At 51.0% G+C, this 16,191-nt stretch overlaps 1 long non-coding RNA gene across 1 annotated transcript in view; it reads left to right on the plus strand.

Annotated features, from left to right (window-relative positions):
• Window positions 1-16,191, plus strand: part of LOC140405367 (uncharacterized) — a 35,422-nt gene that overhangs the window by 14,890 nt on the left and 4,341 nt on the right. The window lies entirely within an intron of this gene.

Consider the following 16,191-nt stretch of genomic DNA (forward strand, 5'->3'; position numbering starts at 1 on the left):
ATGTGCCTATCTTTATACGACAATAATTCCCATTGCTCAAAGCTCCACTTCAGAGCAGCAGGCCTTGCGAACACAGGGATGTGATTCGGGACTGGAAGCAGTACACAACGGCCGTTGTTCAGTGGGGAGCATGATCATTTGAATCAGAAGGTCATGGTTCAAGCCCTGGGCGGCACGGTGGCGCAGTGGTTAGCACTGCTGCCTCACGGCGCCGAGGACCCGGGGTTCGAATCCCGGCCCTGGGTCACTGTCCGTGTGGGGTTTGCACATTCTCCCCGCGTCTGCGTGGGTTTCGCCCCCACAACCCAAAGACATACAGAGTAGATGGATTGGCCACGCTAAATTGCCCCTTCATTGGAAAAAAAGAATTGGGTACTCGAAATTTTTTTTTTAATGGCTCAAGCCCCATTTCAGCGACATCATCCAAGCTGACACTCTCTGACTACAGTACTTCGGGGGGGGGGGGGGGGTAGATTATCTGGTCATTATCGCAGTGCTGCTTGCGGGATCTTGCTGTGCACCATTTGCCCATCACATTTTGTGCTTTACAACAGGGACAATACTTCAAAAATACTCAAGGGGAAATGGAGAACAAAAATAAGAGAACAAGTCAGAGATCATAGAATTATCATAGAATTTACAGTGCAGAAGGAGGCCATTCGGCCCATTGAGTCTGCACCGGCTCTTGGAACGAGCACCCTACCCAAGGTCCACACCTCCACCCTATCCCCATAACCCAGTAACCCCACCCAATACTAAGGGCAATTTTGGACACTAAGGGCAATTTAGCATGGCCAATCCACCTAACCTGCACATCTTTGGACTGTGGGAGGAAACCGGAGCACCCGGAGGAAACCCACGCACACACGGGGAGGACGTGCAGACTCCGCACAGGCAGTGACCCAAGCCGGGAATCGAACCTGGGACCCTGGAGCTGTGAAGCAATTGTGCTATCCACAATGCTACCGTGCTGCCCTTTTCTAGGTGTAGGTCTAGATCTAGGTGTACAGGTCCACAGGTCACTGAAAGGGGCAACACAGGTGGAGAAGGTAGTCAAGAAGGCATACGGCATGCTTGCCTTCATTGGCCGGGGCATTGAGTATAAGAATTGGCAAGTCATGTTGCAGCTGCATAGAACCTTAGTTAGGGCACACTTGGAGTATAGTGTTCAATTCTGGTCACCACACTACCAGAAGGATGTGGAGGCTTTAGAGAGGGTGCAGAAGAGATTTACCAGGATGTTGCCTGGTATGGAGGGCATTAGCTATGAGGAGAGGTTGAATAAACTCGGTTTGTTCTCACTGGAACGACGGAGGTTGAGGGGCGACCTGATAGAGGTCTACAAAATTATGAGGGGCATAGACAGCGTGGATGGTCAGAGACTTTTTCCCAGGGTAGAGGGGTCAATTACTAGGGAGCATAGGTTTAAGGTGCGAGGGGCAAGGTTTAGAGGAGATGTACGAGGTAAGTTTTTTACACAGAGGGTAGTGGGTACCTGGAACTTGCTGCTGGAGGAGGTGGTGGAAGCAGGGACGATAGTGACATTTAAGGGGCATCTTGACAAATACATGAATAGGATGGGAATAGAGGGATACGGACCCCGGAAGTGGAGAAGATTGTAGTTTAGATGGGCAGCATGGTCGGCACGCGCTTGGAGGGCCGAAGGGCCTGTTCCTGTGCTGTACTTTTCTTTGTTCTTTGTTCCTTGTTAACATCACCCTCAGGCAGAGTAAAAAAGGTGACAAGTGGGAGACGGGAGGTGGTCAATGCAGGATTGAGGGTGTTGTACCTAAATGCGCACAGTATACGGAACAAGGTAAATGAGCTTGTTGCGCACATTGAAATTGGCCGGTACGATGTTGTGGGCATCACAAAGACGTGGCTGCAAGGGGATCAGAGCTGGGATCTAAATATCCAAGGATAGATGTCCTATCGAAAGGACAGGCAGATGGGCAAAGGGGGCGGGGTTGCATTGTTAGTAAGGAATGAAGTTAAATCGATAGCAAGGAGCGATATAGGACCAGATGGCATAGAATTTCTGTGGGTAGAGTTGAGGAATCACAAAATCACAACGGTAAAAAGACCCTGATGGGGGTTATGTACAGGCCCCCTAGCAATAGTCAGGATGTGGGGCAGAAAATAAATCAGGAGATAGAGATTGTTAAATAGGTTAGGAGCCCATAGTGTTCAGGGTAAGATCCTGGCATGGATAGAGGATTGGCTGACTGACAGAAGGCAGAGAGTGGGGATAAAGGGGTCTTTTTCAGGATGGCAGCCGGTGACTAGTGGTGCGCCTCAGGGGTCTGTGCTGGGACCACAACTTTTCACAATATACATTAATGGTCTGGAAGAAGGTACTGAAGGCACTGTTGCTAAGTTTGATGATGATACAAAGAGCTGCCGAGGGATAAGTAGTATTGGGGAAGCAGGGAGGCTGCAGAAGGATTTGGACAAGCTAGGAGAGTGGGCAATGAAGTGGCAAATGAAATACAATGTGGAAAAGTGTGAGCTTATGCACTTTGGAAGGAGGAATTTAGGCACAGACTATTTTCTAAATGGGGAAATGCTTAGGAAATCAGGAGCTCAAAGGGACTTGGGAGTCCTTGTTCATGATTCTCTTAAGGTTAATGTGCAGGTTCAGTCGGCAATTAAGAAGGCAAATGCAATGTTAGTATTCATGTCAAGAGGGCTAGAATACAAGACCAGGGATGTACTTCTGAGGCTGTATAAGGCTCTGGTCAGACCCCATTTGGAGTATTATGAGCAGTTTTGGGCCCCATATCTAAGGAAGGATGTGCTGGCCTTGGAAAGGGTCCAGAGGAGGTTCACAAGAATGATCCCTGGAATGAAGAACTTGTCGTATGAGGAACGGTTGAGGACTCTGGGTCTGTACTCGTTGGAGTTTAGAAGGATGAGAGGGGATCTTATTGAAACGTACAAGATACTGTGAGGTCTGGATAGAGTGGACGTGGAGAGGATGTTTCCACTTGTAGGAAAAACTAGAACCAGAGGACACCATCTCAAACTAAAGGGACGATCCTTTAAAACAGAGATGAGGAGGAATTTCTTCAGCCAGAGGGTGGTGAATCTGTGGAACTCTTTGCCGCAGAAGGCTGTGGAGGCCAAATCACTGAGTGTCTCTAAGACAGAGATAGATAGGTTCTTGATCAATAAGGAGATCAGGGGTTATGGGGAGAAGGCAGGAGAATGGGGATGAGAAAAATATCAGCCATGATTGAATGGCGGAGCAGACTCGATGGGCCGAGTGGCCTAATTCTGCTCCCGTCTCTTATGGTTTTAAAAAGTACTTCATGGGCTGTCGAGTACTTTGCCCACGTCGCAAATCAATGAAAGGCGCCGTGTAAACGCAAATCTTTCTTTTGTCAAGTATTAATTTATTTGATACGGAGAAGGTTTGAAATTCAGGAACTTCCAGGAGAAAAGCAATGATAACAAGGAATTGGTGCAAAAAATGTAAATTAAAAAACCAAGCCACCGATCCAATAACGATGCCCAGATAATGACAAGTTTCATCCCTAATGTAAGCTATTTTGTTTTGCAACACCCGTAATTGTTCCATTCGAAATGAGGGAGAATGAAGTAAATCTTCTCAGAGTTGCTCTCTGAACAAGTTTCATACTTTGCTACATGGGACGATTTACTGTAGCATTTGGAAAACACGGAAAATCTCTGTAACTACTCACCAACTGCTCAATGTATAGTGCAGCCCTCCGTATCGCTCTCTCGCTGTGTCGCCTTCCGTTGCTGTGCCCCAGCTACTGTTTAACTCACCGCCTTGCTGGATTCCAAATGATGAGTTATTATTTGAGAGTATGCTCTAATGAAGTCCTGTGTTTTCTTTTCTTCCCCTCTTGGTGCTATGGAATTCAACTCCGAGTGAGATTAGCAACACTTGTCATTTACTGCGAAAGTGCAATAATTACAAACTGCACAGATTGGAGTCAAAAGGACTCTCGGGCACCAACACTCCCACCAAATTCTGCACAAATTCCTCCTCATGTGGAAGTAATGAGTTGAAAGCATCCTGCTCATAGTGTTGATGTCAGCATGTTCTGAAAGTTGTACTGACAGCAAAAACATTGATGGCCACGTTCTTTCCCTCTCTCTCGCTGATATCATTTGGCCATTACCTCATTATTTTTGGGAATGAACACATTTCGGCGTGTTTCGGTGAACTTGTTCCGAGGAAGACGAGGCAAGAATTTGTCCCATTTTGTCACACAGGGTGCTGAGGTGCCATATCGCGGATTGAAGCCATTTCAAACTCCTCCATTGAGCGAAGCGAGAAGGGCCACAGTGGGGGATTGGTAACGGCAAATCAGGTGGAATTCTGACAAATTGCTGCTCGTTTAACATTGTGTTCCTACTTTTGCCTATCTCCAGCCCCGGCCCCAGTTCATCTCTTCACATTTGTTGCGACTGCACTTGTGTTTTATTCCCAAATATTTTAATTTCCACAGATTCTCCTTCGCCCTCTCCCACACTTTTGAGCAACAAGGTCAAGATATTTCTCTGCAACTGTTGCCAATTGGCAGTTCCGCACTCGTCCTGCAAAGCACAGATTAGAGCGAAATGTTTACTTCTCCTAACTCCAGTTGGCGAAATATTCCATTATTAATACAATTAATGTCGCAATTTTTTTAAAATGTGTTGATTGAAAATTTTAAACCTTAAACCTATGCCCCCTAGTAATTGACCCCTCTACCCTGGGGAAAAGCCTCTGACTATCCACTCTGTCTATGCCCCTCATAATTTTGTATACCTCTATCAGGTCGCCCCTCAACCTCCGTTGTTCCAGTGAGAACAAACCGAGTTTATTCAATCGCTCCTCATAGCTAATGCCCTCCATACCAGGCAACATTCTGGTAAATCTCTTCTGCACCCTCTCTAAAGCCTCCACATCCTTCTGGTAGTGTGGCGACCAGAATTGAACACTATACTCCAAGTGTGGCCTAACTAAGGTTCTATACAGCTGCAACAAACAAACCTGGTGGACTTTAACCTGGTATTGTAAGGCTTCTTGCAAAAAACAGTAAGCTGAATATAAACCACTAAACACTACTACTAATAACCCTAACCCCAAACAGAACAATAACACGAAGCTCATTATCTAAAACAGAAATAATATACTGAGCTGCTGTCAACCCCTCAGCACCGCTCCCATTAGCTAACTCTTCGGCTAACAGGGTGGCTCCCGCCAGAAAGTGAAGAAAAATGCTTGCAGCAAAAAGGACACATAGTATAAAAACCCCTTAAAACATAGCACTCCTATATATTTTCACAACAGTTAGAACAAATCGAACAAAACCCCACATAGAATTAAACCCCCTGTCCAAGTCCAACTTGCAAAACATTCAACCCCAACAAGAACAGAAAAATACAAACGTGAACAAGGAACCCCAACAATTCTACATATCAACATGCCCATCCCCACTATCCAAAAACCTCAAACATCCCCGCGTCCAGCCCATGCTTCTTTACAAAGGAATCCACCTCGCCCAGCTCATCAAAAAAGGTATTTTCCCTTAAAAGTCACTCTTAGCGGCGTCAGGTACACAACCCCAAACTGGACTTGGCTTTTATGTATGGAGGCTTTGGCCTTGTTGAATGCCGCCCGCTTCTTTGCCAGCTCACTTGGCATGATGCTCCTTTGCCCATCTCAGGACCCGCTCATTGGGACGGGGCTTCTGTCGAGGTGCCTGGTGGGCTCGATCCAGCTCGGGAGGGGATGTGAGTCTATCCTCCCCCACCATCGTCCCAAACATCTTTGCAAAATGCTGTGTGGGAGCTGGGCCTTCCGTCCCCTCCGGCAGCCCCACAATTTGGGCGTTTTGCCTCCTGGAACGATACTCCAAATTGTTCACTTTGGCCTTCAGCGCTTTATTCCCATCAGCCATCAGAGACACCTCGGCTTCCAGAGAGGCAATCTGGTCACTTATGCCTCTAAAGGGCCACCACCCCCCCCCCCCCCGCCCCCCAGGCCCTGTATCGCCCCCGCCCCCCAGGCCCTGTATCGTGTCACCATGTGCCTTGGCCGTTTTGTTGGTCCACTCCAATGCCAAACGAATGGGAGCCAAGGCCTCTTCCATTGATCGACACAACCCGCCATTGTTTGTCAAATTCTGCCGCCAAGGTGCTAATAAGCATCTCGGCCGTGAGTGGAGTGGCCGGAGTCACAGCGGCTGCCTCCGCCATTTTCTCCACCAACGAGCCCCAAAAGGCCTCTGACTCAGTCAACGAATGGCTACTTTCAGGCTTTTTCCCTCTGGGGTTTCTTGGCATTTCACCCGTGTCGGTACCTTAGCACATTAAACAGGTGGGTTTTTTAATTAAAATACCCCCAAAATGAAAAGGACTAAAAGAGCAGTACCCTAGCGGGAGCCACCTCCAACCAATAAAATGCAAGACGCAAGGGTTTGGCAGACGAAAGAGTTGGATGGGTGACTTGATCAGACTATCAGGACTGGAAAGGGAAGATCAGTATTGCTCAATTTGTTGTCATTGAAAGGACAATTTTGTACTTTTCAAACACACACACACGTACACACTCGCCAAGACTGCTTAACTTCCCCTGACTTGGTCTTCCTTGTCGTATTATGGTCTCTGGGATAACACAGGCTGCAACTGGATGCAGCTTTAACCAAAAGATACTCCAGACCTTGAAGTTAGTTCAATCTGATTTATTGAACCAGTAGCACAGTTAGCACAGTTCTCTGTGAGTTTGACTCTCTACTAACCCAAGTGTGGTTACTCTGCCTGACTGAACCAGACTAGCTCTTAGCCGCGTGCTGGAGGTGTGATACTGTACATACACCCTGACTCACTCTGTAGATGTTCATCAGTGGAAAGAGGCGGAGAGTGCCTTGTGCCTTTTATAGCGAGATACCACCCCTGAGTGTCCTGCCTAATCATTGGTCATGTCCTGTTCTCTGTGTTCATTAGCTGCCTGTCTGTATATTATTATCTGCATATCATGACACTCCTCATTTGAACCTGGATTTAAAGTGAGGTAATTGACTGGAATTAGTGTTCAACCCAGTGCAGGGGGCGGGGCGGAGGGGGGGGGGGGAAGAGGGATGTCAACTTGCAAGCAGATTCCTTTACCACTTATTATGTAAGTTTTGGAAAAGTTTGACTAAAATCCCTAAGCTTTAAAAGGAAAGGATTGTTTATTTTAAGCGTCTGGCCGTTTGTGGGATCACCCTGTGCACAAACTACCTGTTGGGTTTCCCACATTACAATGGCCACGACACTTCAAAAAGAATGTCATTGGCTGTGAAGTACTTTGGGACACTCCATAAGTACAAGACTTTTCCTTGTTCCTCAAACTTGGTTCTGCTGGTTGGTGAGCTTTGAAACCCTGGTCAGGAGCAAGCAACAATTTATCCTCCCGTTTATCCGTCTGACCTGGCACGTCACTCCATTTTCGAATCATGGCTGTGTGTGTGTGTATTTGCCTTTTCATAAAAGTCATCGCATGATGCAATTAGTGTCCCCAAATCACAACGGCCAGCTTTGCATGACTTTGGGGAATATGCTCTCCAGAGAAAACAAAAGATCAAATTGATGTTCCGACTGCATTTTATTATTCTGACAAAACAATTACTTTTTTTCCTTCACAAAGTGAGCACATTCATTTCAACTGCAGGGCGGAACCCTCTTGATAGCAGAGATGCTGAAACCAGCCTGAGGCAATATAGAATTCCTGAATGCAGCGTTAATGATCTGGCAGACGATTTCTCTTGCTTTTAATTTCTCACAGTCTGTCCAAAAACTCCACCGAGGTTGAATGGGGATTTACAGAGAGATTAGCAGACACCAGCTCAGCACAAAGTGATCAAGCAGGGCCTGAGTCCGAGGCCAGGATTATTTCCACAACTGCCCCTCGCTCACTCACAGAACCAGAGCAACATTAAAGCCAATTGTTGAATTTTTGCAATTTATTTAAAAAATGAATTACCGAAAGTTGGCATCAGCTTCCCACTTCCAATGAATTGCATCCTCCACACGCCAACAGTTTAGCTACTTTAGAGGCATGGTGTTTTTACAGCACAGAAAGAGGCTCTTTGGCACATCACCTCCGTGCTGGTCATCAAGCACTTATCTATTCTAATCCCATTTTCCAGCACTTGGCCTTGTATGTTGTGGCATTTCAAGAGTTCATCTAAATGCTTCTTTTTTCCCCCCATCAATTTAAAGTACCCAATTCATCTTTTTCCCCCCAATTAAGGGACAATTTAGCGTGGCCAATCCACCTACCCTGCACATCTTTTGAGTTGTGGGGGTGAAACCCACGCAAACACGGGGAGAATGTGCAAACTCCACACGGAATGGGCGGCACGGTAGCGCAGTGGTTAGCACTGTTGCTTCACAGCGCCAGGGTCCCAGGTTCGATTCCCGACTTGGGTCACTGTCTGTGTGGAGTCTGCACGTTCTCCCCCGTGTCTGCGTGGGTTTCCTCCGGTGCTCCGGTTTCCTCCCACAAGTCCCGAAAGACGTGCTGTTAGGTGAATTGGACATTCTGAATTCTCCCTCTGTGACCCGAACAGGCGCCGGAATGTGGCGACGAGGGGATTGTCACAGTAACTTCATTGCTGTGTTAATGTAAGCCTACTTGTGACAATAAAGATTTTTTTTTTAAAGAAATATTTTAATTCAAATTTTTACATATTTTCAACAAACCCCCACCTTACAGAAAAAAGAAAAACAAAGAACACATAAATAAACATCTTACAACTACATCAGGGCTAATCCACTGTGCTGCCCAGAGTGCCTTATTTTTACTGAGTTGAATCACGCAGCCCTTTCTCTAATTGCATATTGAGGCCTGCAATCATACAACTGAAACCTTCACAACCTGGTCTGGATATCCCTTCAATTGAGTTAACACTAGATGAGACAAGTCTCAATTCACATCATCGAAGTGACCTTAGTCCACAGTAAGGGGAACATACAAAGGAATACCATCGCTTCATTCAATTGGTGATCTTCACAATGGTATAAGATAATGAAAACGCAATGCTGCCACATTTAGGTGCCATCTTACTTGGCCAAACACAAAAAACTGCTCTGCATTCTGTCCAATAGTCCAGGATAGGACCTTCTTACTCCACAACACCTTATCACTTGGAGCTCCTTGCTGCCTGGACAGTAACATTTTCTTTCTAAAAGCCATAGTGCCTGTTCGGGTGCCATCTCGAATACAGAATGTTCTTATAAGCCTTTTTCCTAATTAATTGTTTTCTCTGGCGTCTGTTGAGGGTTCTGAGCGTGTGCAGACGTTGGCAGGGTTTTGCAGTCTGCAAGAGGGTGACCTGTAAACAAGACTTGTTTTACTAGTGTTCCTGTTTCATAGTTATTACTGTTACGATTGTTTAACTGAGTATTATATTTGTATATTATATATTTATAATACCTCGCTATTTGTTGATATAAAGAAGTTCCTTCTTTTAAACAACACATTCACGGCAGCACGGTGGCACAGTGGTTAGCACAATTGCTTCACAGCTCCAGGGTCCCAGGTTCGATTCCGGCTTGGGTCGCTGTCTGTGCGGAGTCTGCACATCCTCCCCGTGTGTGCGTGGGTTTCCTCCGGGTACTCCGGTTTCCTCCCACAGTCCAAAGATGTGCAGGTTAGGTGGATTGACCATGATAAATTGCCCTTAGTGTCCAAAATTGCCCTTAGTGTTGAGTGGGGTTACTGGGTTGTGGGGATCGGGTGGAGGTGTTGACCTTGGGTAGGGTGCTCTTTCCAAGAGCCGGTGCAGTCTCGATGGGCCGAATGGCCTCCTTCTGCACTGTAAATTCTATGTTACATTCAACTATCTTCTTTATGGTCTCAAGTTACCACATTTTGGCGACGAGGAGAAAACAGCAACAAAATAAAACAACATTTTGTGATGTTCAGCGTGGCAACAAGGTTGTGTTCAGTGAGTAGCTAGTTTTCATTGTGGGTTCATGCAACAGCATTTCAAGTTAGCAGCACTATGGCTATGTTTGAGGATGAGAGAAGCGAGGACTGGGCTGAACACGTGGCAAGGTTGCAGCATTTATTTTTAGCAAATAGAAGATGGGGCAAAACAACACTCAACTCTCCTGTGTTTGTGAGTGGGGCAAAGATTTACAAGTTGATGAGGAATCTGGTCCACACCACGGAAGATTATATTTGCAGATTTAGTTGCTCTTGTCCAGAATCACCCATCACCCAAAGCCCTCGGTGATGGTAAAATGATTCACATTTCATTCTGGAAAAGCAGATCAATCGGTAGCTAACTTTGTGCCCGAATTACACCATCAGAACATAGATTTCAGAGCAGTTTTAGAAGATACGTTCAGAGATAGGCTGTTCTGTGGCTTAACTAGGACAGGGCTCATCGTCGGTTGTTGGGTGAAGACAGACTTTTCAGGTGGCTCTGGAAATTTCGTAGGGCATGGGAATGGCAGCCAGTAGGCATGACTAGCTCAGCAAAATCTCATTGAAGGGGGATGAGATCAAGCACGAGGATGGCTGAGGATGTTGTCAAGAGGTATCCTGATGTATTCAAAAATGAACTGGGACATTGCGTGGTACCACTGGGAAGTTGTACATAAATCCTTCGGCTACTCCGCTTTTTCTTTTTAAAAATAAATAAATTTAAAGTGCCCAATTCTTTTTTTTCCCCAATTAAGGGGCAATTTCGCGTGGCCAATCCATCTACTCTGCACATCTTTGGGTTGTGGGGGCAAAATCCACGCAAACACGGGGAAAATGTGCAAACTCCACACAGACAGTGACCTGGGGCCGGGATCGAACCCGGATCCTCGTCGCCGTGAGGCAACAGTGCTAACCACTGCACCACCGTGCCAGCCTGCTCTGCTTTATCAAGCGCAGGACAGTGCCGTATGACAGAAAGTGGAGGAGTTGGAATGGCTGCAAAGGCTTGGAATCATTGAGCCCATTCAGATTTCTCGTTGGGCAGCTCCAATTGTTCCTGTCCTTAAACATAATCGTACTGTGCACATATGTGGTGACTACAAGCTCACCATTAACCAAGTGTCCAGGTTAGATGCCTATCCATTACGTAGGGTGAAAGGTTTGTTTGCAATACTTGTAAGACATTTTCAAAACTGGACACGAGCCAGGCATATCAACAGCTCTTGCAAGAGGAAGATTCAAAGCAGTACAAGTACAACACATAAAGGGTTGTTCAAGTACAATCGTTTGGTTTTTGCCGTGTCCTCCAGTCTGGTGATCTTACGGAGGACGACGGACAACCTGTTGTAAGGCATGCCGGACCTTGCATTCTGCTTGGACAACATCTTAATTACAGGGAAGACTGAGGAGGAGCACCTCAGCAATAGGCGGGACTACGTCTGAAGAGGAGCAAATGCATTTTCCAGGCACAAAGTAGAGGGTATCTGGGCCACAAAACCATTGCACAAGGATTATCTCCTGTGGAAAGGAAAATCAGAGCCATTAAGGAAGCTCTGGAGCCCAGGAATGTGTCTGAGTTCATTTTGGGGCTTAGTAAACTATTGTGGAAAGTTCTCGTCAGACCTGTCTACAGTGTTGGCTCCACTGCACCTACCTCTGCACAAAGACACGGGGAGAACGTGCAGACTCCGCACAGACAGTGGCCCAGCCGGGTTTTTCGAGGAGGTCACAAAGATGATTGATGCAGGTAGGGCAGTGGATGTTGTCTATATGGACTTCAGTAAGGCCTTTGACAAGGTCCCTCATGGTAGACTAGGACAAAAGGTGAAGTCACACGGGATCAGGGGTGAGCTGGCAAGGTGGATACAGAACTGGCTAGGTCATAGAAGGCAGAGAGTAGCAATGGAAGGATGCTTTTCTAATTGGAGGGCTGTGACTAGTGGTGTTCCGCGGGGATCAGTGCTGGGACCTTTGCTGTTTGTAGTATATATAAATGATTTGGAGGAAAATGTAACTGGTCTGATTAGTAAGTTTGCAGACGACACAAAGGTTGGTGGAATTGCAGATAGCGATGAGGTCTGTCAGAGGATACAGCAGGAAATAGATTGTTTGGAGACTTGGGCGGAGATGGCAGATGGAGTTTAATCCGGTAATGCATTTTGGAAGGTCTAATGCAGGTAGGGACTATACAGTGAATGGTAGAACCCTCAAGAGTATTGAAAGTCAGAGAGATCTAGGTGTACAGGTCACTGAAAGGGGCAACACAGGTGGAGAAGGTAGTCAAGAAGGCATACGGCATGCTTGCCTTCATTGGCCGGGGCATTGAGCATAAGAATTGGCAAGTCATGTTGCAGCTGTATAGAACCTTAGTTAGGCCACACTTGGGAGTATAGTGTTCAATTCTGGTCGCCACACTACCAGAAGGATGTGGAGGCTTTAGAGAGGGTGCAGAAGAGATTTACCAGAATGTTACCTGGTATGGAGGGCATTAGCTATGAGGAGCGGTTGAATAAACTCGGTTTGTTCTCACTGAAGCGACGGAGGTTGAGGGGCGACCTGATAGAGGTCTACAAAATTATGAGGGGCATAGACAGAGCGGATAGTCAGAGGCTTTTCCCCGGGGTAGAGGGGTCAATTACTAGGGGGCATAGGTTTAAGGTGAGAGGGGCAAGGTTTAGAGGAGATGTACGAGGCAAGTTTTTTTACACAGAGGGTAGTGGGTGCCTGGAACCCGCTGCCGGAGGAGGTGGTGGAAGCAGGGACGATAGTGACATTTAAGGGGCATCTTGACAAATACATGAATAGGATGGGAATAGAGGGATACAGACCCAGGAAGTGTAGAAGATTGTAGTTTAGTCGGGCAGTATGGTCAGCACGGGCTTGGGGGGCCGGAGGGCCTGTTCCTGTGCTGTACATTTCTTTGTTCTTTGTTCTTTTTGGAAGTGGGAACCTGCACAGGAAAAGGCGTTCAAGGCTGAAAAAGAACTTCTGCAATCAACTAATCCATTTTGATCAAGACAGGCAACGTGTCCTGTCGGGCAATGTCTCACCCGATGGTGTAAAGCCAGTACTTTCTCATTCAATGGAGGACGGGTCTGAAAAACCCATCGGTTTTGCATCTAGAATGCTGACAAAGGTTGAACAGGGATATTCACAGCTGAACAACGAGGGTCCAGCTATCATTTTTGCAGTTGTTGGGTTAGAAGCTGCACAGTAGCATAGTGGTTAACACAGTTGCTTCACAGCTCCAGGGTCCCAGGTTCGATTCCCAGCTGGGTCGCTGTCTGCGCAGAGTCTGCACTTTCTCCCAGTGTGTGCGTGGGTTTCCTCCGGTTTCCTCCCACAGTCCAAAGATGTGCGGGTTAGGTGGATTGGTCACGCTAAATTGTCCCTTAGTGTCCGAAAAATGTTAACTGGGGGTTACTGGGTTACGGGGATAGGGTAGATACATGGGCTTCAGTAGGGTGCTCTTTGTAGGGGCCGGTGCAGACTCGATGGGCCGAATGACCTCCTTCTAACTGTAAATTCTATGATTCTATGTATCTCGAAATAAATGCTTGCAAAAGTGTGTAACAGATGGAGAATTTTGCAACATTAATGGTGAGAGGCGCTTTTACGATCACCCAGACAAGCCGGTGATCAATTATTCTTTTAGCCCTGGAAAAATCTTCTGTTGAGCATATTTAAATAGGTGCCACTATTGAAAAAAATCCCCGAAACAGGTCGCACCCACTTGTCTTGTTGAGGTGCGAAAAACAAGTGTTTAAAATGTTTGAGGGGCAAGCAATTTCCTCTGGGGGGGGAAATAAAGAACAAGGGGGCAAATTCTTAACAAGTAGAGCTGGGCCATTCAGGAGCGGGATGTTTACACAAGAGGCTCGTAGACATCTAGAACTCTCTTCCAAGAGGCAGTGGGGATGCGGGCACTGTGAGGATGCGGGCACGGTGGGGGTGCGGGCACGGTGGGGATGGGGGCACGGTGGGGATGGGGGCACGGTGGGGATGGGGGCACGGTGGGGATGGGGGCACGGTGGGGATGGGGGCACGGTGGGGATGGGGGCACGGTGGGGATGGGGGCACGGTGGGGATGGGGGCACGGTGGGGATGGGGGCACGGTGGGGATGGGGGCACGGTGGGGATGGGGGCACGGTGGGGATGCGGGCACGGTGGGGATGCGGGCACGGTGGGGATGCGGGCACGGTGGGATGCGGGCACGGTGGGGGTGCGGGCACGGTGGGGGTGCGGGCACGGTGGGGGTGCGGGCACGGTGGGGGTGCGGGCACGGTGGGGGTGCGGGCACGGTGGGGGTGCGGGCACGGTGGGGGTGCGGGCACGGTGGGGGTGCGGGCACGGTGGGGGTGCGGGCACGGTGGGGGTGCGGGCACGGTGGGGATGGGGGCACGGTGGGGATGGGGGCACGGTGGGGATGGGGGCACGGTGGGGATGGGGGCACGGTGGGGATGGGGGCACGGTGGGGATGGGGGCACGGTGGGGGTGGGGGCACGGTGGGGGTGCGGGCACGGTGGGGGCGCGGGCACGGTGGGGGCGCGGGCACGGTGGGGATGGGGGCACGGTGGGGATGCGGGCACGGTGGGGATGCGGGCACGGTGGGGGGCGGGCACAGTGGGCAGGCGGGCACTGTGAGGGTGCGGGCACTGTGAGGGTGCGGGCACTGTGAGGGTGCGGGCACTGTGGGGGGGTCGGCACTGTGGGAATGCGGGCACTGTGGGGATGCGGGCACTGTGGGGACGCGGGCACTGTGGGGACGCGGGCACTGTGGGGACGCGGGCACTGTGGGGACGCGGGCACTGTGGGGACGCGGGCACTGTGGGGACGCGGGCACTGTGGGGACGCGGGCACTGTGGGGACGCGGGCACTGTGGGGACGCGGGCACTGTGGGGACGCGGGCACTGTGGGGACGCGGGCACTGTGGGGGGTGGGCACTGTGGGGGGGCGGGCACTGTGGGGGGCGGGCACTGTGGGGGGCGGGCACTGTGGGGGGCGGGCACTGTGGGGGGCGGGCACTGTGGGGGGCGGGCACTGCGGGGGGCGGGCACTGAGGGGGGCGGGCACTGTGGGGGGCGGGCACTGTGGGGGCGGGCACTGTGGGGGCGGGCACTGTGGGGGCGGGCACTGTGGGGGGCGGGCACTGTGGGGGGCGGGCACTGTGGGGGGCGGGCACTGTGGGGGACGAGCACTGTGGGGGGCGAGCACTGTGGGGGGCGAGCACTGTGGGGGGCGAGCACTGTGGGGGGCGAGCACTGTGGGGGGCGGGCACTGTGGGGGGCGGGCACTGTGGGGGGCGGGCACTGTGGGGGGCGGGCACTGTGGGGGGCGGGCACTGTGGGGGGCGGGCACTGTGGGGGGCGGGCACTGTGGGGGGCGGGCACTGTGGGGGGCGGGCACTGTGGGGGGTGGGTACTGTGAGGATGCGGGCACTTTGGGGGGTGGGCACTGTGGGGATGCGTGCACTGTGGGGATGCGGGCACGGTGGGGGGTGGGCACGGTGGGGATGCGGGCACTGTGTGGGGTGGGCACTGTGGGGATGTGGGCACTGTGAGGATGCAGGCACTGTGGGGATGCGGGCACTGTGGGGATGCGGGCACTGTAGGGATGCGGGCACTGTAGGGATGCGGGCACTGTAGGGATGCGGGCACTGTGGGGGGTGGGCACTGTGGGGGGCGGGCACTGTGGGGGGCGGGCACTGTGGGGGGCGGGCACTGTGAGGATTCGGGCACTTTGGGGGTGGGCACTGTGGGGATGCGGGCACGGTGGGGATGCGGGCACGGTGGGGGTGCGGGCACGGTGGGGATGCGGGCACGGTGGGGATGCGGGCACGGTGGGGATGCGGGCACGGTGGGGGGGTGGGCACTGTGGAGGGGGTGGGCACGGTGGGGATGGGGGCACGGTGGGGATGGGGGCATGGTGGGGATGGGGGTACGGTGGGGCTGCGGGCACGGTGGGGGTGCGGGCACGGTGGGGGTGCGGGCACGGTGGGGGTGCGGGCACGGTGGGGATGCGGGCACGGTGGGGATGCGGGCACGGTGGGGATGCGGGCACGGTGGGGCTGCGGGCACGGTGGGGCTGCGGGCACGGTGGGGCTGCGGGCACGGTGGGGATGCGGGCACGGTGGGGATGGGGGCACGGTGGGGATGGGGGCACGGAGGGGATGCGGGCACGGTGGGGGGGTGGGCACTGTGGGGGGGGTGGGCACGGTGGGGATGGGGGCACGGTGGGGATGGGGGCACGGTGGGGAT

This window comes from Scyliorhinus torazame, chromosome X (genome assembly GCF_047496885.1).
Source record: "Scyliorhinus torazame isolate Kashiwa2021f chromosome X, sScyTor2.1, whole genome shotgun sequence".
NCBI lineage: Eukaryota > Metazoa > Chordata > Chondrichthyes > Carcharhiniformes > Scyliorhinidae > Scyliorhinus > Scyliorhinus torazame.